The sequence below is a fragment of the Notolepis coatsorum genome (assembly GCF_963971535.1).
Source record: "Notolepis coatsorum genome assembly, chromosome: 5".
Classification (NCBI taxonomy): Eukaryota; Metazoa; Chordata; class Actinopteri; order Aulopiformes; family Paralepididae; genus Notolepis; species Notolepis coatsorum.
The window spans coordinates 182,400,752-182,423,665 of NC_140169.1; the positions used below are offsets into that span (position 1 = coordinate 182,400,752).

Genomic DNA, 22,914 nt, shown 5'->3' on the forward strand with positions numbered 1-22,914 from the left:
TATGCATCCGTCTGTAGAATAATCTTTTCTCCCCGCAATTGAAGTTGCCTTTTTAAAACGAGGCAAAACATTCCTGATCAATATAGTTCATTCATTTTGGTGTTTTTTTCTTCTTCTGTATTTGGTACATTTTTGTAAACGTTTTTCATCCGGAGGATTCGAACATTTCTTGTGATGCTGAGGGAATTGGACGTCTAATAAATATCATATTTTTGGAGGAATCATCAGCCTATCATCATTATGTATGCCGGACGTAAAAGGAGAAAACCGGTCCAGAGAGCGTAAGTCCATTTTTATTTTTCTCTCAATCATCATATAAAGAAGCCTGTTTGCTGAAAAGAGAAAACATGTTCATCCCCATCTTCTCACAAGAGACGACATGTTGGCTATTCTCCTCCATCACACAGGACATTTAGCCCGATAATCCAGACACTTTTCTGGCTGTAAACAAGCCACATTTAGTCTTTATGGCCAAAGGTGCAGGAGTATATACATTGTATTGCATATTGCAAAGAAAAAATTGCATTGATACTCAAATGTGATTAGGCCTGTTTCTTAAATGCACACACAACACTGTCGAGTCGACAGGCCTTAATTGGCCACACGCACGTCCCTTCACAGATTCAAGTTATTTTCAGTCATCAGTCATCAAATCATCACTGAATGAAAAACTTGAACGGACGGAATGAAGCAGTGCATGGCTTTTAATTCGATTTTGTGTTTATATTCATGTAATTGTTCGGGTATGCATACTCACTATACTGTGATTGAATGAAAGGACTGCAGCAAATGAATTATAGGACTGCAAGGCTTCATCTTAAAAAGAACCAATTCATTGGCGTTTTCACCGTGTTGGGGATAATATGCCACCGGCATTGCCAGAAAAAAAATACTGAATGTGATTTATCGAAACGGTTTGATGGAAAACTCATATATAAAACTTTGATGGGCTGTAGGCCATTATGACCTCAATCAGTCTGCGCCATTTTATGTCAACACGCCCTTTGCTTCACTCGACGATGCAAACATATACCTCTTCCTTTCCAAGAGAGCAGGTGCACCTTGGTTGTATATGTTTGCTTCTATTTAGGAGTCAATTTTAGGCTAAAATTTGCTACAAATTCTGCCTGAACTTGAGTGCTGAATATAGCCAATAATAATTATGATAAACGAATAATTGCATTTATCTTGTATTTACTTATCTATTTATTTAGGGTGAAATAATAGTAATACGATTAAAAACGGAGCCAATAAGGACCCAAATACCTAATAATAATTATACCTAATAATAATAATAATAATAATAATAATAATAATAATAATAATAATAATAATAATAATAATAATAATAATAATAGCTAATAATATGCTAATGTTTATTCAAATATGATATACTGCTACATGAGAAAATGGGCTCAACAGGACCTATACTTTTAACCAACAATTTCATGGTTATAATTCTAAACATAATAATAAATAAATGTCTCAAATATGGGTTAGTTAGGCTACCATGGTGATGCTACTATACTTTTAAAACAATGTAGGCTATATATTTTTTAAACAATAGTGTTAGTTGGCAAAGATTGGGTTAATACACAATTTCAACATGCAGTGAGAACATTATAGCTTGCAATAAAACCAGGGAAATTAGTTAGTTGTAAATAATTGTGTCATATTATCATATTAGATTTATATGATGCAATATCCCTCAATATTTTCACGTGTTTACTATACCTAATATTTACTAACCCTAACCCTATTTTATCAGGCCTATATTATGGCATTGGTTTAGGCTCAACATTTCCATTTTAAATCCCTATTTATTTTATTCCCATCATCTAATTAAAGTCATGACATTTAATGAAGATTGACTGTATATATAGATGTATTTATTTACTGTTGGTAAAATATCCCATGTTAAAATGCCTTTAAAGGTTTTCCATGGCCATTCAAATCTATTTTAGAATCCCTAGGATTTTATTTGAAGTAAATTTATCATCCATTCATTTCACCTTTAGAAACCTTGGTGGTCAACTTGCCTTTATTAAATATTCGATTACTCACCTTAACATTGTGAGTGGGCTGCTTGTTTAAAGTAAAGAGGTGCGCTCAGTAGAGCACAAATCTCCACCAGGCGGCAGCCCATTTCTATATAGCGTTAGATGGGGCTTAGGTGTAGGGGGCAAACACATGGGCGGCGGGTGTATAAGGCTGGGGCAGGCTGTGCCTTCCCAGACCAGTCGACACATTATTTTTATTTATTAAAAAAGAAAAAAAGGGGGTTTTTAGCCTTTATTTTTTCCCCTGTGTACCTGTGTGTGTGGGGGGGGGGCTGGGGTCCGTCAATGGATAGGTGTGGTGACACTTAACATTCCAGACGGCCTGAATACACTGAAGACTGGCAGGAGCCCCCACCCACCCCCACCCACCCCCACTTCAAAACATGGTTAAAAAAGAACTTGTCAACAACATCCCTGCAGAACACCATATGCTTGCCTGTACCTAATATGTAGAATTATTGTTTGTTTGTACATTGTCTGTACATGTCTGATGTAAATATTTAGCATTTATATATAAATAATATTGGGCATACTGCAGAATTAGGCAGCAAACTAGGTCGCAAACATATAGACCAGTGAAAGCAGATCTCCCCACAGTAGTCATATTACACTATTACACTATTGCACTATTACACACTATATGCTGTTATACACTACTACACAATATTACACTATTAAAACACTATAAAACTGGGGAATGAGGCTCCAGTTGTGATTGTCCCCCATTGTAGCCACCCATTGAAGATCACAACTATAAGTATTGCAGCCAAACTGTATTGTGTACTGTGTAGGTTCATCATCTTTGATGGATGTATAGATTATTTAATTCGTATATTGTTTAAAACAATAAAGGTAAATGTTTTAACTTAATCTTTGAGAAAATAAATCTGTTTTATATTGTAATATATTACACACTATTACACTATTGGGTGGAATAAACCTTTAAACCTATTTGGGTGGAATAAACCGTAAACACTATTTGGGTGGAATCATCATCAAAGCTTTATTTTAAGCTTGTAGAATCATGAGTGATAAATCAATGATGAAGAGTTACAGTTAAAGGGGCACTTCACTGAAAAACTACGCTGATTTATTTTGCACATAATCTCACACATATCCCAAGGCTCTAAACTGTTTTGCACACATTCGTTTGACAGTTATTGAGAGTAGTGAGTTTGAATATCTCCTCCTGTGATGTCATCAGAGGACACTGAACCCTTGTGCAATGAAATGATGTAGATGAAGAAATAGAGATACGAATTGCAATAGGGGTTGCTATTTTTCATCTACACCTACAGCTATATAATTAACACAACACAAATGTTCAATGTCCTCTGATGACATCACAAGATAAAAAACAAATAAAGTTAGCTAAAACAGTTACAGACCAATACATAGTGATTAGTGATCATGGCTTTGAACTGTACATAGGTTGGAAGAGTATTGATCTTTAAAGTGCATTGAAGGTTGTTCCATGAGTCAGGAGCATCAACAGAAAAGGCAGACCTTCCAAGTTCAGAACAAGCTTGAGGAAACTTAAGCACAAGTCAATAATTTGAGCAACTTAGATAAGGTCCAAAGTTCCAATCCATGTTGTGATGTAAGATGGTAGCTTACCAATAAGGGCTTTGCAATGCATATGAACAAATACCAATGATTATTGTGCCTTTCTGCAAGAGAAGATCAACCAACCTTATACAGGAGACAATGGTGAGTATCACCTGTCAGCAGTAATGAATCTGAGGGCAAAGTGATAGACCAATAGTCAAGTGGTTTAAGAGTGGAAGAAGCTAAATGTCTATAAATTACAACACCATAGTCCAAAACTGATAAGAAAACTGCTCCAACAATCCTTTTCCTACTAATCAAAGGAAAGCTGGTTCTGTTTTTGTACGAGAAGCCCATTTTCGGTGACAGCTTACTGGGAAGGTTGTGTATATGGTATTTAAATGCACATTTCTAATTGAGCCAGATGCCAAGATATTTGTATGTGACTCTCTCAATGCTAGAACCACTCACAGTGGCTATGCACTCACAGTGGCTATATGCAAACCACTAAACTCAATATTTCTGGCTCTAGTAAACAGCATTAACTTTGTTTTACTTGCATTACGCACCAATTTAAGATTAACAAGCGCTTCCTGAAGGGCAATAAAGGAAGATTGCAAATTATCAATGGCCAGTTACAGATACACAATAGTGTCATCAGCATAAAGATGGACTTGACAATAATTCAAAGAAGAGACAATATCATTGATATAAATAGTGACGAGGACGAAATTAACGTTTAAAACGATTTTGGTGGAATAAACACCTCCCATAAGTCTCTATAATACACGATTCATGAGATATAAAAGGGGTGGGGCTTATTTCAATGGACAATGATGGAGATGAATGATTATTTTATGTATATACAACAATAGGTTCAGTATGGCATGTTGTAAACAGGTGCCAGAGAGCTGATTACCAGAAAACCTGTGTAGTATTGTCCTCTTGTGTAACGTAACGTGATACTGTGAATAATGTATACTCAGTAGATAGTAAATTATAACACTACCTTATGCATACTGCACCTTATGTGACACTGTGAATAATGTGAATTTTTTTTCTTCAGCTAGTTAGATAGTAAATTATATTGACCAAATTGACCTAATTGTTTACACTGCCTGTGTTGTTTTTACTACCTGTACCACCCCCCTTCCCCCATGCTGCTATGATGCCTGAATTACCCCAAGGGGATCAATAAAGGAATATCTTATCTTATCTTATCTTAATACTGAATATTTATTTAAATGGACAATAATGGAAATTAATTCAATTCGTTGACCGATCATACAAATATTCCAGAATCCAGGTCCTTGGCCTGTTGTCAGCCTATGTGTGACATTTTCAATTCAGCCCTGCAGTTTGCGAGATTAGCTGCAGACTCACACACACACTCGCTTCAGCCTGGTGGAGGAGGCGTAGCCTACAACACACTACATCAAAATATGGTGTTGTATCCAAAACACAGTCCTCAATCTGAGGATGCTATTTGTACATAACAAAAAAACAGCAAGTTCAGTATAGATACTCTTTATCCATTCCAGGACGAAGCAACCCCCAGCTGAGGGGGCCAAGTCAAACCCGTCCAAACGACACCGGGACCGACTGAACGGTGAACTGGAGAGACTGGCCAGTCTCTTACCCTTCCCAGATGAGGTGACGTCCAGTCTGGATAAACTCTCCATCCTCCGCCTTAGTGTCAGCTACCTACGAGCCAAGAACTTCTTCTCCGGTAAATTCACTTGCCAACCAACCATACTCTAGTGAATGTGCATTGAGTCATTACCACTTGGCTAATTATCGCAGGACTGAATGAGTACTGTCCCTTGGTGTTACAGTTTTAATCACGTGGTGAGTGCACACACACACACACGCACGCACGCACACACACACACACCCACACACACACACACAAAAACACACACACACACACACACACAGAATGGGAGAATGGCTTATAGTTTTTATAGTGTAACGTTTGTCTACTAGAGAGAGAGAGAGAGAGAGAAAGAGAGAGCCCCCCCCCCTTTCCTCACAACTGTTGAAGTTAGCAGCTAATGTTAGTTAGGTTTTTACCGCGCCATGGCCATACAGGAATGGCGAGGATGCAAAGCAAGCTAGATGCATTGGACCTACTGCTAACAGAGTTTTCACTGCACATAGGAACAGCGCGACTCACCAGAGGATTGTTGAGCGCAGGGCTGAAGAGCTAGAACTGAAGGTCCGCGCTGGTCTGTGTCCATCATGAAATGACAATTGTGTGTCATTGTAATTCTGATTATTTTCTAAATGGGCGGGTCTTATGTACCGAAATGTGGCACCGATTGATCTAATGTGAATCGGTACTCGGTAGCACCCAACGTAATTCGGTCGGTACCCATAAAAGTACATAGTTCGGTACCCAACCCTACTGACGAATGATAATGTTAATGTTTACATTGTACAGTGAACTATTTTCAAGTGAGAGATATGGCCATGTTAGTGTCTTCAGTGGGTAAATTGTACAACTAGATTGTAGCTAAGAATCTGTTAAATTTAAAGTGCATGGGTGACGGAGCTACAGAATCTGTTCAACTTAAAGTTCACAGGGCTACAGAATCTGTTCAACCTAAAGTGCACGGAGCTACAGAATCTGTTCAACCTAAAGTGCACGGAGCTACAGAATCTGTTCAACCTAAAGTGCACGGAGCTACAGAATCTGTTCAACCTAAAGTGCACGGAGCTACAGAATCTGTTCAACCTAAAGTGCACGGAGCTACAGAATCTGCATCCTCTTTAGTGTTTCTAGTGGTGGCCCCTTGTCAGTGATGTCTATCTGGGCTGAGCTACACGACTTTTAAAGGCCCTCAGTCACGCTCCAGTCCTCCAGACTATTGATGAGAATGTCACAACAGTAGAGCCCTCTCTCTCTCTCTCTCTCTCTCTCTCTCTCTCTCTCTCTCTCTCTCTCTCTCTCTCTCTCTCTCTCTCTCTCTCTCTCGCTCTCTCTCTCTCAAAGCTCATCGTATCAGCTGAGATGTGGAAACTGCTCCCACCTCTAGGATCGGCCCTCACTCCCATCGTTTCATCCTGGAGAGATATCTCATCCGGGGCGCATGTGCGACGTCGCTTTTCTATCGGGGCGAGAAGGAGCGCAAGCATTTGCCCCCCTGTCCATTAAAATGCTCTTCACACACTCCGTGCGCCGAATGGCAGGGAATCGAAAAAATCGCATGCCAGCGGAGGAGATGTGTGTGTAGCCCTCTCTCCTCCGTTGTTATTTTAGGCGATGATCTTTAAAGGCGAAATGCTGCAGTGCGGCCGGTGGATGCTCTCGAAGCATGAATAATTGAGAGAAACCCCGGAGTTTAAAGAATTTATGAAATGGAGGGAGAGCAATGTTTGTTTAAGACAGTGGCTTTTTGAAATGGCTGTTTGGGGTGAGACAGACAGGATACAGAGCTTGTGAAAATGAGTGTGTTTAGGAGGGGGGGGGGGGGGGGGTTGCAAATGCAGCATGTCTTTTTTATGTGTTTGTGTGTGCTGGGGAGGGGGTGCGGGGGGGGCACTGGGAGTTGAAGGCCCCAAGTATGAGGTTTCAAGGAAAATAAATCCTTAATATGAACAGCATTTACTTACCTATTACTACTTAAATAAATGCTTGTCCATTTTAATAGGATGTGTTACGTTCGCTACTTCACATTCGATAGCATATTATGGAGGTATTTGACGTCCCCCCCGGCCTGTCAGAATGTATTATTGATAGTGTATCTCTCCAGTGCTTATAGGTCAGTGCCTAGCCTATAGACAGGCCCTCCTGTCTAACTCCATTAGCCTACTTTCTGGACGGTCTCTAAAGAGCAGTGGGCCATACATTAAGGAAATGGCTCTTTGGGGACACTGCAGGGGGCCCTGCGGGCCCGTAGCCCCTGGCTGGCTCTGTGGCTCTGTGGCTGGCCAGCCATAATTTGTTGTATGTAAACACAGAGTTAATAGTGCTTATCAGGCTGAGATCAGTGGCATCCTGATTGTCTATGGAACGGTGGCTTATAGCTGCCTTACTGTACTTGTATCTGGATATGATCGCCAAGAGCCTCTGTGGACACCATTGTCATCACTTAAAATACTCTGCCTTTATCATGCTAATCCACCCATGTTTAAAAAAAAATATATATAATTATAATACAAATTTAAAATAATAATAATAATAGTAATAATACTCTGGATGTGAGGAAGAAGTGGTCAAATAGAGTGTTCTATCTTGTTGTTGTTGTTGTTGTTGTTGTTGTTGTTGTTGTTGTTGTTGTTGTTGTTGTTGTTGTTGTTTGGTACCTGTGGGAGTTGTATGACACAGTGTGTTTTGACTGTGTATGTAATTAAACATGTTGTAATAGGCGTTGAACAAAGCTGCGGCAGAGCCTTGGTAATCTGTCTAAACAGTATTATCCATCCAGCTGCCCTCTGGATCATCACAGCCTATACTGACATTCCTCCATGGCCAGCCTGAAGATGAGGGGCTAACCCCATAAAACCTTAAAACCCACAAGTCAGTAGGACTCTGGGTTTGGCCCAACTTCTCATCCATAAGCACCGGTTTCACAGCTGTTGTCTGTCTTTTTGGATCATTTGCAGCAGGGTTTAGTGGCGATTTCTTTCACCCCAAAATATTACATAATACTTACCTAAGCTACCGCTCAACTACAGTGATGATACTGTTCTAGTGAACTATGGAAGAAATATAGAATATGAAATATGGAAAGGAACGTCAAGTCATTGTTGTGACTCATGCAGAGATATGACCCCAAGTCAAGAGGCTGTGAGAGTCATGTAAAATGTGTTTTTCGTCTGTGCGTCACACTGCGCCGACGGCTTTGTGATGGCAGTGTATTCTGCCGGATCTACACGTGTTGCTGGTGACTTTGTAGAGCGTCGTTGTAACAATTCTGAACAACAAGGCCACTTCCACTGACGCCGGCAGCCTCTCCACGGCCCCCCATGATCATTAGTCATGGATAATTTGATGTGGAGAATCAATGTTACGCTTACTCGTGTCTTCTACAAGTCTCTTTCTGCTTTGTGTGTGCGCACGCGGGTGTGTGTGTGTGTGTGTGTGTGTGGGCTGGGGGGGGGGGGGGGGGGGGGGTGCGTTCTCCTGGATGTACCTTGTGGGATATTTGTAGATATCCTGATGAAGAATGTTCTCAGTCAACCGAGGCTTGGATAATAACAAGGGTTTATTAACCAAACAGATAGAATTACATAGAGAGAATGGCTGAGGGCTTCCCCCCAGGTGATCAGCTGAATTGACCCAGGTAAGAAGCCTTGATTGTGGTCGGGAGGAGATCTATATAGGTAACAAAGGGGGGGGGGGGGGGGTGTGGTCCCATTTGATAGGTCAGATGGGGGGGGGGGGGGGGTACAGGTTTGGAGAGAAAGGGGAGGGGAACGTCTTATTCCACAGAGAGGGGGGGGGCACAGGTAATGGGGACACAGGGGAGGGGAGTATATTTACATGAGGACAATATATTATACCACAACCTCCATCCAAATCAACGGCTCCCGTTCTGCTAAGTGGCAGTAATGCATAAAGTTCTGTGTTTCCGACCACCATTGAATCTCAAGTGAGGACGAAGCAGTGCTGTCTTCTGGGTAGAAAGAAGGTGGAATTTTCAGAACTCTGCCTCTAATGGTGCCGGTAGTCGTGGAAACACATTGATGCTGTGCTCTGTATATATAGGAACTGCCCCCTCTGGCTTTATTCTCATTGCTCTATGTTTGATCCCACATTCTGCAGCATCATTTGAATTCAGCCAATGGCAAGTGTCCTGATTTTTTTTTTTTTTTTACACAGTTTTTCTTTATTTTCCCTTTTCAACATGAAACAAGACAACACAATACAATAACAATACTAATAAACAAGACATCACAGGACAATAACAGTAATAATAATAATAATAATAATAATAATAATAATAATAATAATAATAATAATAATAATAATAATAATAATAATAATAATAATAATAATAATAATAATAATAATAATAATAATAATAATAATAATAACGACAATGACAAGACCATCAGTTAAATCAGAATAATGAAAAATAAAATAGTCATGTATAAATAAAATATATAAATGAATAAGAATATATATATATATATATAAGGCGTGATTACCTGAGCACCCATCATCTCCAGTATCGACAACCAAGGTCCCCACCCCGTGAGGACCCCAAATCCGGCGCCCCAGCGAACCAGAGCATCATGCCTCTTTAACACTCCGACTCACCAAGACCTCGAATCAGGGGCCCCCACCAGTCCGAGACCGCGTCTTGTTTGCTTTTCTCATATTTTTATATTCAGAGTTAATGATATTGTTTACACTGTTTATTTTTTCTCATACGTATTTTTATATATTTGGTATTATTATTATTATATATATTTTTTCAATTTCTTTTTATTTGAATAACAGGTGTACAGCAGATACATGTCCCACAGCACACGGCAATTATCTCACTGTCTGGTCCCTTCCCCCACCTGCGGCCAACAAAACTAAATTAAAATAAACAATAATAAATAATAACAACAATGACAACAACAACATCATTGTTATACAACAGACAGGCCTCTTACGCGTCTGTTGTACAACTTCTTCCACTAGGGAAAGACACCCCCAAAAAATACACAACCGGGGATAGACACCCCAAGACCCCCGGCCCCCACCCCTCCCCCAACCAAACAGCAAAACCACCAATCGACACGGCCAACGACAGCATGCGGATATATTCACATACCGCCACTAGCCGTATCAATCAACAGCCCCCCTGCTCAATCGAGAAAACAGCGGAGACCAAAGGTCCCGGAACATCCACCGCCGGCCACGCTCCTCCAAGGTCAATCTCTCCAATGGAAGAAGCTGGGATATCTGATCTTGAAACATCTCAAAAGTGGGCGAAGAGTCATTTTTCCAAAACAGGAGAATACATTTCTTGGCAAAGTATGTTATAACAATCAGCAGTCTATATATTTTTTGGATCCATCTGGATCTCTGGTCATTCATTTAGTAAGTAGGCACATGGAGACAAGTCAAATTCCGTTTCTAATACAGATTTTGTAAATGAATGAATACAATTCCAGAATCGTTTTAGTTTATCACAGTGCCAAAACATGTGTAGAAATTTTCCTTCGTTAGTTTTACATCTAGGACAGTTTATTGAATTATCTCTAGACATTTTATGCATTTTTATTGGAGTTAAATACAATTTATGGATAAATAAAAAATTAGCTTCTTTGATTTTGTTACTTGTAAATGGAAAGTGTATTCTATCACAAATATTTAGCCATGTATTTTCTTCAAATTTCATGGTTAGGTCTGTCTCCCAGATCCTCAACAAAGGCAAAAAAGATGAGTGACATTCTTTGGAGAAGATGTCATACAATTCACTAATTTTACCTTTAATTGTGGTCGATGACATTAGTATTTCTTCTATTTCATGTAATTCTAGTTTTAGTTTATTTTCTCTTGTATAATGTTTCGCATTTGTAAATATTTAAAGAAATCAGTATTTGGGATGGCATATTCTGTTCTTAAATCCATAAATGATTTTAACTGCATATTTGTGTGAAACAGGTCTTTGAATTGACTTATCCCCAACTGAGCCCATTTGAGTATATTAATTGATCTTAGATGTTTATCTAGATCAGGATTGTGATAGATAGGAGAGTATATGGAGGTACAATTGGTGATACCAAGTTTTTTTGAGCAGTCCTTCCAAGCACATAGTGTGTTAAAAACAGTGAAACAATTACCTATGTTTCTTATCTTTTTAAATTGTTTTATAAATATGAGAGAGTCCAATGGTAACGGGTCAACAAATTTAGCTTCTAGCTGAAACCACTGTGAGTCCCGTCTTCCCAACGACCATGACAGTACATTTCTTAATTGGGCTGACCAAAAATAATGTTGGAGATTGGGGAGACCTCCCATGGATTCTGGCTTCATAAGTGTCAATAACTTTATCCTAGGCATTTTGTTGCACCAAATACATTTTGAGATGGGTCTATTCATAGATTTGAAAAATTCTGTAGATAAGTAACATGGTAACATTTGAAAAAGGAAATTTAGTCTTGGAAGGACGTTCATTCTTATTACATTTATTCTTCCCAGCAGAGATAATGGGAGCGTGGACCATTTACACAAATCATTTTTAATCTTTTCTATAAGAGGACAATAGTTTTCCCTGTACAAGTTCTCTAGTTGCGGTGTAATGTTTATTCCCAAATATTTAAACCCTTCTGGAGACCAATTAAAAGGATATGTTTTATACATCGTTTCGGTTGGGGTCATATGCAGGAGACAAGCATTTGATTTATTAAAGTTTAACTTATATCCAGAGTATTTTCCAAATTGTTCTATTTCGTTATGTAAGTGTGATAAGGACTGTTCTGGATCTTTTATGTATAAAATAATGTCATCTGCGTATAAGGATATTTTATGTTCCTCCTTGTTCATTTTCAGTCCTTTAATGTTAATATTGTCTTGTACACATGACGCCAACAATTCAATCACCATCGCGAAGAGTGAACTCGACAGTGGGCATCCTTGTCTTGTCCCTCTCGTTAGTGCAAACAAATCAGAGGAAGCTCCATTGGTAATGACAGCTGCTTTAAGTGTCCTGAATATTACATGCATATTAAAATCTGCTTCATGTCTAAAAAAAAGGGCTTTAATCGGAATATTATTTAAAATTATGGTTAAATGTACACGTCAGTAGCACATGTTCATGATCTAAGCAGGAATATTGGTTATTTCCGTTGGATCTGATGTCGTCTCACTGGCCACACCCCTTGCCTTTCTGCCTCTGATAAAAGCAGGATATCTACAGTATGCTGCATGAGCCATTAGCAGCGATTTGATTGGCTCACAAGTAGTGATGCACAGAATATTGGTGACCATATCAGTGTGTGTGTGTGTGTGTGTGTGTGTGACCGTGTCCTGCTGATTCTGATTGTTGGGGCCCTGTGGGACTCAGTGCCTCACTTCACATGTCTCCTTTCAGCCCTTCTCACAGTTAGATGTCTTTGATGCTTTGCAATCCATTGATTCAAAGTGTTCTACAGGTGAGGATCATTTTGAGTATTTTTTTTTTTTATTAAATTGGCTGCACCAGCTTTCACTGAGCGGTTAACATATATTTTTAATCTCCATCTCTTCGGGTAGATTTCCTCTAGTTTGGAAATCTGCATGAGTGATTCCTTTGTATAAGTGTGATAGGGATAATTTAGATACTTGTCGTCCTATCTCCAGGTTACCTTGCCTATAGCTAAAGTCCTGGAAACCCTAGTGAATAATCAATTTAAGTTTCTCTTCAAATAACTCAGTACTTAGTTCTCATCAATCTGGGTTTAGAGCCAAACACAGTACTACATCAGCCATCACTCTGGTTACAACTTATATGATCTCAGCATTAGATAAGAAGAAACATTGTGCTGCCTCTTTGTAGATTTATCAAAAGCAATTGATACAGTTGAACACTACCTGCTTCTAAACAAGTATCTAACATTGGCTTGGATGGTCATTCCTGTGTCTGGTTTCAGGATTATCTATCTTCTACACTGTAAAAAAAATTATGTTTTTTCACGGGAAATTCACTGTATTATTTTACAGATTACTTTTGTTTTTATACTTTAAGTGTAAATGCCATAAAGATACAGTAAATTACCTTTTATCAAAATATTAACCATTAAATAAAGGTTGTAATCTGTAAATGTATTTGATTTTACTGTAATTTGACAGTAAGTATTTGGCAACTATTGATGCCAGACATTTACCGTTTTCTTGCAGCTTTTTTTCTTACAGTGTAGGTGTCAGTGTGTGTAGTTGGGTCAAGCCCAATCAGAATTTTTGTCCATAACTAAAGGTGTGCAGCAAGGTTCAGTTTTGGGTCCTGTCCTTTTTACAATGAATGAATGGATGAATGATTTTATTTCAGTCTTTTTTTTTTACAAAGCATAGTAGTAGAACTTCCAAAAAAATAAGAAATAAAATGACCGAAAAGGTGTAGGCTGAGGCCGAGGCTTATAATTGCCTACCCTTTTTACATTACACTATTTACACACAAAAAATATATACAAAAAAGAAACACAATTCAGTATACCATTTAGCAAAGGTTACAAACGTTTCATAGTTTTATGTACAAAACGTATCCACATTTATTTATGTTTTTTTATTTTATTTTTTTTATACTTAAAATGTTATATATATATATATATATATATATATATATATATATATATATATATATATATATATATATATATATATATATATGTTTTTCCCTTTGTCACTATTTGAACACAGCTATGTTATAGATAAAATATAACTAGGATAATAATGAGGTTTTATATTTATGTATCACCTTATATTTGAGTAATTTCTTAAAAGTATGTAGCGAACTACACATTTTTACTTCTTTGTCAAAGCAATCTACATTAATGATATTGTTTCTTCTTTGTACGGATGTCATGGCCATTTGTATACTGATGACACAATTGTGTACTGTATTGCTGATTCTGTACAGTTGGCCATTGAGAAATTGCAGCGTTCTTTTGATGCTCTTCAGGATGCCTTTGTTTATCTAAAATGTGTTATTAATGCTAGTAAGACTAAATGTATGTTGTTTTCAAGAGCCAGAAATATTAACTTTGATAATGTGCAGATATCTACTGTCAGTGGCTCTTGTATAGAGAGATTCACTGAGTATAAATATCTTGGCCTGTGGCTTGACGAGAAATTTACATTTAAATTCCATGTATATAATCTTACCTCTAAATTGCGACAGAAATTTGGTTTACTGTACATACACATATCCAATTTTCCTCTATTTAGTAGAAAAAGAATTGTTGAATCAGTCTTCTTATCAGTTTTGGATTATGGTTATTTTATTTATAGGCATGCTGCGGCATCAACTCTTAAACCTCTGGATCATGCATTTATTTATATATATTTTTGTATTCATTTCAGATATTCAAGTTTCAAGTTTCTCAAGTTTCTTTAATAGTTGTCATACAGAAGTACAGAATACTTTTATACAAAATGCTTCTTTCTGTTACGCTCCAGAGACTGTGCTAGACAAAAGATAAGTATGAAATAAAATAAGTATAGCAAGTAAAAAAGTAAAAAATAGAAGTCACGTACGTAGACACAAGTGTTCAGTATGTACATATGTACAATGTTCAATGCAGAATAGAAGTAACTGAGTTACCATACAATATACTATGCAATATACTAATATACAATATACTATATAGTGCAAAGCAGACATAGGATGAGGTACAATTTAGGTACAATTTACAGTAAGGTGTCCTGAGGTATGGTTTGTAGTGCAAATTATTTGCCAATAAATATAAAGTGTGTCTAGGTGTTCTAAAGTGTGTAGAGTGGGTGCTGCAGTGGGTTGTTTGTTTAAAGTGAGTGTGTGCGTGTGGATGTGTGTGCTGTGAGTGCATTTGATGGTTGTTGCATAGTGTTATTGTTCGTTGAGTAACCTGATGGCCTGGGGATAGAAGCTTCTTCTGAGTCTTTCTGTGCTTGCCATGAGACTCCGGTATTGCTTGCCTGACTGCAGCAGTTCAAAGAGGCAGTTGTTTGGGTGGCTGGAGTCCTTGATAATTCTCTTAGCCTTACCCCTGCACCGCTTGTTGTAAATGTTCTGGAGAGTGGGAAGCCCCCCTCCAATTGTGCGCTCGGCTGAACGGGCCACTCTCTGTAGTCTGCTACGGTCTTGTGCGGTGCTATTCCCAAACCAGGAGGTGATATTGCCAGTCAGGATGCTCTCTATTGTACATGAGTAGAAGTTCTTAAGGATCTTCTGACTGACTTGGAACTTCCTTAGGCGCCTGAGGAAGTAGAGGTACTTAAAACTGTTCACTCTCTCAACCGGTGCCCCGTCGATGCTGAGGGGGCTGTAGTCCCTGACCCCCGACCTCCTAAAGTCCACAATCATCTCCTTTGCTTTGCTGACGTTCAGGGAGAGGCAGTTCTCTTGGCACCATCCCGCCAGGACCTTGACCTCTTCCAGGTAGGCCCTCTCGTCGTTTGCAGAGATCAGGCCCACCACTACTGTGTCGTCAGCAAATTTGATGATTGTGTTGTTGTTCCGCTGAGCCACACAGTCATGTGTGTACAGGGAGTAGAGGAGGGGACTCAGAACACAGCCCTGGGGGGCCCCTATGTTGAGGGTGATGGATGAGGAGGTGCAGTTGCCTGCTCTCACCACCTGGGGTCTACCCGTCAGGAAGTCCAAGACCCACTGGCAGAGGTCATAGTTCAAGCCCAGGTCCCTGAGCTTGGCTATGAGTTTGGAGGGGACTATGGTATTGAATGCTGAGTTGTAGTCGATGAATAGCATACTCACATAGTTCCCCTGCCTCTTGTCCAGGTGTGATGCTGCTGTGTGCAGCACATGGGCTATGGCGTCCTCCGTGGACCTGTTGGGGCGGTATGCAAATTGCAGGGGGTCCAGGTTGATGGGGAGGGAGGAACAGATGTAGCCCTTCACTAGCTTCTCAAAGCACTTCATGGCTATGGAGGTGAGAGCTACAGGGCGGTAGTCGTTGAGGCAAACGGGCGTAGATCTTTTGGGTACAGCCTTGATATTGATTGAAGAAGTGTGTTTTTAGTCGACAGCGAAAGATTGACTGTCCTAACTGTGGTGGGAAGTTCGTTCCACCATTGTGGAGCCAGGACCGAGAATATATGTATAATATATACATATATAAATAGTATGTACAAAATGTTATTATTATAGAAATGTGTTTCATTTATACAGATCATGGTAAAGAAATCAACATCGGTAATATCAGTTATCAGCCATAGCAAATCTCAGCTCCTTACTGCCCAAGCTGGATTTGACTGGTTTGTCCTACTGTGTTTCCGCCCCTCTTACTAACACTACTTACTTACACTAACAATTTTCAGACCCATGGGACTTACGCAAGTGAGCTCTTCATTAAGGTCTGAACGGTAATTTGACTTACCGTGGTGATGTGTCGGCCATGCCACAATGAATTCCTGGCACTGTGATTACATTTAAGTACGTAAGAAAAATAAGATTTTGTGCCCCTCTCTGTACTAATAACAGATCTCCCAGCATAGCTCACACATGCCGGCTGTTCTAACCTTTACCATAAAAGCCCCTGTCTGATGGCACAACAACAGCCCGTTGCCTTGGTAACACACAGATAAATGAAGAAATGTTCTTGTTCCTGTAGATTAATGTAATCACAGCATCAGGCATGAGAGACAAGACACCACCACGTCACCATGGTAAGTCAAGTTGGCTTTATTGACGACCACATTCGCCAGCAAGTTACTTTTTCATTTCTCAATGTGCCACTTTTAGACCCAGTGGAGAGCTAGTTTGCATGCGTTCCATTGGTTTACTTTCAACGTGTCAAGCCAGAGGTAACCCTGTAGATAACCCTGACTTGGCACAAGTAAAAAAATATATAATAATTATAATAATAATCCATGTATACCTCTTATAGATCATAGAATGTCTAATACGGCATATACTGTAGCCTAAGACACATACTACATTTCAATATATCAGTGCATGAATGACCATTTCTAATAAATCTTAAAATTGGGGGAATGGTCCTTTTTATTGTGATTTTAGGTGTGTGTGTTGGGGTTGGGGGGGGGGGGGTCTCTATGTCACTGTTCACTTCTCTTCCCAGTGAAAGAGTGCCAGAGACAAGCTCTCAGGTAACATAACTAATCCAATAAGGGCTCTACTGGAATTCCAGGAACCATGTCTTTTGCCAGGAACTGAGAGACAGAGTTGGCCTTCGTTTCTTTCAGCTCGTTCCCTCAGTCATTATTTGCTCTGCACTTACTGTTCTGCTGGCGTTTAATGACCTAAACCCCTTAAATGGAGTCATGTGCTTTTTTTTGGTACGGTTGACTAAAGTAAGCAGGTTGCTGATGAGATTATTGCTGAATCTGACGTCGCAATTTTGTCACTTTTACTTTGCACATCGTCTGGAGGCTCCAGTGGTGAATGTAATGTGTTCCAATGCTGCTTGATGGAAAGGATCCCCCGGCTTTCAACACGTGATCTGTTGACGTCACGTGACTGCTGTGTGTAATATATCACTGCTATATTCATGTAAATTAAATTAACTTTCTGCCTTCAGAATGTTTCATAAGAAACACGCCTTCAGATATCATTACTTTACTACTCATTTAATCTATGTCCTTATAGACCTGTTTGCTGTTTACAAACATACCGTGCTCGAGCCAATCAGCAATACCAACTGAGTCACGTGACTAAGTTACCCCGGACCTGCGCGAGCTGATGCGCTAAAAGAATACGACGGGCCTCTATGGAGAAACCACGGCACTCCCCGGACTAAAAGTAGTTTCAAACGAAAACAGCTGGATGTAATTTTGCCAAATCAGCATGGCTGTGAATGTGAGTCTTTCACCTTTTACATGATCTAGCTTTGGTGTGGATTGATTGTTTAGATCGCTAGCATGGCTAACAAATGCAAATATATTGTAGTCTGCCCCGTTGTTCTGACCAGGATTACGCTCCTGTCTGCCCCGGTGATGCGTGCGCACACTGAGTCTGACGTATACGACGAACAGGTCTATACTGATATATGTTAGATTACTGCTTGCCCAGCCATATATGACAGACCCTCTCATGTATGTGGATTTACTGCCAGAGTATTACTTACAACATTTCGGTCGACCATATACAAATCTTGTAATATTCGTGGTCAATCTTTTGGCACATGGGTCTCCGAATGACATTAAGAATTTGTAACTCAACACAACTCTGTGAGATTTCTTCCAAAAAGCAGCGTATGAAGTGAGTGATGCTACATGGATCTTATGTGCAGGTTTGGGGAATGGGGGAAGGGTAATTATAATCCCATGATGGTATCATAGTGGAATGCATGTTGTTATTATAGTGCACTCAAGCCCTTTGCAAGCAGTGTACTGTAAATATAGATTGAGATTAGGATGAATAATCCCTTTGGATTGCAAGGGGATTCGTTTGGCTCAGGCGTTATATAGCCCGACATGCCCAGACTGATGTACAGTAGGAACTATGGGAATAATATGGAGTTGAAAACAAGTGTAGTCTGTTGCTTGAACATGCACTGTTGACACTCAACACTTGAGTATACCTTGAAGTGCAGTGCAAGCCATAACGAACAATGAATGACGTGGTAGGGAGAAGGGTAATTCATCTTTCACAAGTTTCCATATGGTGGACCGTTATCTATTGTAAAAGCGTCAGTTTAAAATGTCTGCCATAAATAGCTAGATGGCAAACATGGACTTGCAAATCACACATGTTATGCAACTCCCCTGTGGATCAGGACATAGAGATAGAGAATGAATTATGTTTGATTTGCAATGAAACTATAGCAGTGATGAAAGTGTATAATGTACAATGACACTGAAACCAAACCACAGACCTGCACGTCCTACACTGGTGCTGAGTGGGAAGAGAAAGTTAAGGTAGCTAGCCTGCTAGCTCAACAACAGTATTTTTCCTGTAGCTCAACTCATGACAGGGGAAACCTTTCTCAGATGGTGACTTCATAAAACAGTGCCTCAATAAAGTCGCAGGAATAATGTGCCTGGAAAAGATGCAAGAATTCAACAAGGTGAGCATGTGCAGAAACACAGTTGTGTGTCGAATCCAAGACTTGACGATCATTTTTGCATTACAGAGGAGCTGCTGAATTCGGAGACATACTCTATCGTTCTGATGTGCGCTGGCTTAGTCGCGGCTCCGTGCTGAAGCGGTTTTATTCCCTGAGATCAGAAATGTACCAGTTTTTTTTTTATCTATTTTTTTCTCCTCCTTTTTCTGTGATTTTTCTCCCCATCCCAATTTACCTCTCGTGCCAATTCTCCCTCCCCTGTCCTGATCGTTGCTCGCATATGCCCCCCACTGTAGGGAGGATAGAAGCCTTGCATCACATGTCCCCTCTGATACATGTGGAGGCAGCCTGTCACATCTTTTCACCTGCCAGCGTGGACTCTCATTTGGTGAGGAGTAACGTGTAGGAGGCTCACACTGCCCCCGCCATTTTTCCTGACTTTGCTGTGCAGGCGCCCCAACCGACCTGTAGGAGTCGCTGTTCACAACGACCAGACTACCACCCTTCGACTTCCCACCCGCTAACTCTGCCAATTGAGTTAGTATGACGGCCGGCCCAAGCCGGAGGCAACGCCGACAGCCGGATTCGAACCCGGTGTCTCTTGTGTTAGTGGCGAGCGCCTTGCCCACTGCGCCACTGTGAAGTCCTTTTGTTAACTTTAATAGTGGCCCAGCCTTTTGTATATGTGTGGCCCTCAGTGAAAAAAGTTTGGACACCCCTGTTGTAAACTGTCGTAAACTGTAAGAAAAGAAACACCAAAAAATCAATGTTTTTCCGACTTTGAAGCTCAAACGTACGTAGGTCGGAGACGACGTGTGTCCCACTTCCACCTCCAACCATAAACAAATGCAGCATTATATCGTTATTTTAGCTGGCAACCAACAACCAGGCTAACACAAACCATTGGTGAGATGGATGATGGCTTTTTGGCTCATGTCAGCAATACATTTGGTACCTACTTGAAGTCGATGAAATCCATAATGTATAGCTTCTTCTGAAATCAATTGACCGTGCTGCAATGCCAATTTACAGTTTGGTGGAAAGCCGACACATTATTTACTCTGTAAAGTATGCCATTTAAAATGTAACTAAGTACAATTCTTCAACAAAACATACCTAAGTAAAAAAAATATTAAAAAACAAAGCATTTTATGTTTCATCATTGCCTCATTTTTATCTCAACATTGAAAATGAGGGCTCACTCTTGCATCTCTGAGAATTAAATAAAAGTTTGGATGATGATGAAGCAACCTTGTTTTAATACAATTAATTTCCCCCCGATACATTGGCCGCGCCACAACATGGCACATTTAGAAACCGTGCACAGCTGGAGACATCTCCACCAATCACAACGCGGCCCGTTGACGTATCTGGAGTAGCCACGCCGTGCGCTGGTTCTCTGCGACTTGTGCTCCAGGATGCAGATTTGTTACATAAGGCTGTTGTGAAAGTATTGTGACATGTCATGATACTCGTTTGGCGATGCTACGTTCGGGGGACGGGGCTTTTTGGAAAATGCTCCAACCTCCCCTCCCCCTCCTTCCTGTAGGTCAGCTGCATGCAGATGAGAGGCGGAGCTATCCGGGCTAAATGATTGGCACTGGGTCATCCCTTCATGCGACCCCCCTCCCTGCCCTCTCTCCCTTTATCCCTCCCCCTGCCAGGCTAAGCTAAACCCCATCCCCCAGTCTGTTGTGGGGATAGTGCTTTGTGGAAACCTGCTAATCGGCAATGCCCCCCCACCACCACCACCACCCCCCCTGCTCCTACCCCGCCTAACTCCATCCTCCTTCTGCACCTCCCACCTCTATCAACAGCCTCTCGTAAGCAAATATGGGACCATGTGATCGAAAAACCTCGGGAGACACGAAAGCCGTATGGGGTGCGTGCCTTTGCCCTGCATTAGTGACCACGTGTTCATGTTCAGCTTGTGTGTGTGTGTGTGTGTTTGTGTGTGTGTGTGTGTGTTGCGTGCATCCATGTGTATGTCAGAGGATGTGGGGGTGTGTGCATTGCATGTTCATGCTCTGCAGTGTGTGGAAGGCAAGGGAGTTGAAATGTTCTATATTTACTCCCTCCCAGTCAGAAAGAAGGCCATTCACACACTGGTAGAATAATTACCACACACACACACACACACACACACACACACACACACACACACACACACACACACACACACACACACACACACACACACACACACACACACACACACACACACACACACACACACACACACACACACACACACACACACACACACACACACACACACACACACACACACACACACACACACACACACACACACACACACACACACACACACAAAAGCGTGCACACACACACACACACACACACCAATGTACTGTATGTGCATGCATGTGTATGTGCTGACATGCACATTACCCTCCCCTTGCCTCTACCTTTCTCGCTCTGATCTATGAGCACATCCTTTGCGCCTGCTTTTTTGGGGCTTGGTTTTGGATCTGCTTTCTTTGGGGCTTGGTTTTGGGTCTGCTTTCTTTGGGGCTGCTTTCTTTGGGGCTTGGTTTTGCGCCTGCTCTCTTTGGGGCTTGGCTTTGGTTTTGTGCCTGCTTTCTTTGGGGTTTGGTTTTGTGCCTGCTTTCTTTGGGGTTTGGTTTTGTGCCTGCTTTCTTTGGGGTTTGGTTTTGTGCCTGCTTTCTTTGAGGTTTGGTTTTGTGCCTGCTTTCTTTGGGGTTTGGTTTTGTGCCTGCTTTCTTTGAGGTTTGGTTTTGTGCCTGCTTTCTTTGGGTATTGGTTTTGCACCTGCTTTCTTTGGGGCTTGGCTTTGGTTTTGTGCCTGCTTTCTTTGGGGTTTGGTTTTGTGCCTGCTTTCTTTGGGGTTTGGTTTTGCGCCTGCTTTCTTTGGGGCTTTGCTTTGTGCCTGCTTTCTTTGGGGTTTGGTTTTTCGCCTGCTTTCTATGGAGTTTGGTTTTGCGCCTGCTTTCTTTGGGGTTTGGTTTTGTGCCTGCTTTCTTTGGGGTTTGGTTTTGTGCCTGCTTTCTTTGGGGTTTGGTTTTGTGCCTGCTTTCTTTGGGGCTTGGTTTTGCACCTGCTTTCTTTGGGGTTTGGTTTTGTGCCTGCTTTCTTTGGGGTTTGGTTTTGCGCCTGCTTTCTTTGGGGCTTGGTTTTGCACCTGCTTTCTTTGGGGTTTGGTTTTGCACCTGCTTTCTTTGGGGTTTGGTTTTGTGCCTGCTTTCTTTGGGGTTTGGTTTTGCACCAGCTTTCTTTAGGGCTTGGTTTGTGCCTGCTTTGTTTGGGGCTTGGTTTTGGGTTTTCTTGACTCCACCTCCCTTTACTCCTCAGCCAATCATCTGTGTCCTGTATGGATTATTTTTGGGTGGGGCCAATTCTCCAATAACCAATATAGACCCCATCTATTCCAGACTTCTAAAAGGGTTATTTCTGTCACGACGGCCCCATGGGGCTTAATATTTTCAAGGTTTATTTGTCACATACAAACAAGTGCAGCGCAGTGAAATGCCCCCCCCCCCCAACTTTGCATTGCATAAAAAAATAGAAGGACAAAGTTAATAATAATAATATATAAAAGAGTAAAACGCTCAATACAAACTCCTTAATGATAAAAAAAAATTATTTATAATTGTAACAC

General features: G+C 40.7%; 1 pseudogene across 1 annotated transcript in view; it reads left to right on the forward strand.

The window, feature by feature from the left end:
• Window positions 1–240: 240 nt before the first annotated feature.
• Window positions 241–22,914, forward strand: part of LOC311228477 (aryl hydrocarbon receptor-like) — a 91,803-nt pseudogene continuing 69,129 nt past the window's right edge. The window contains exons 1-3 of the transcript in view: window positions 241–281; window positions 5,150–5,337; window positions 19,198–19,274. The product of the transcript in view is annotated as an aryl hydrocarbon receptor-like (transcript). The remainder of the gene's footprint in view (window positions 282–5,149; window positions 5,338–19,197; window positions 19,275–22,914) is intronic.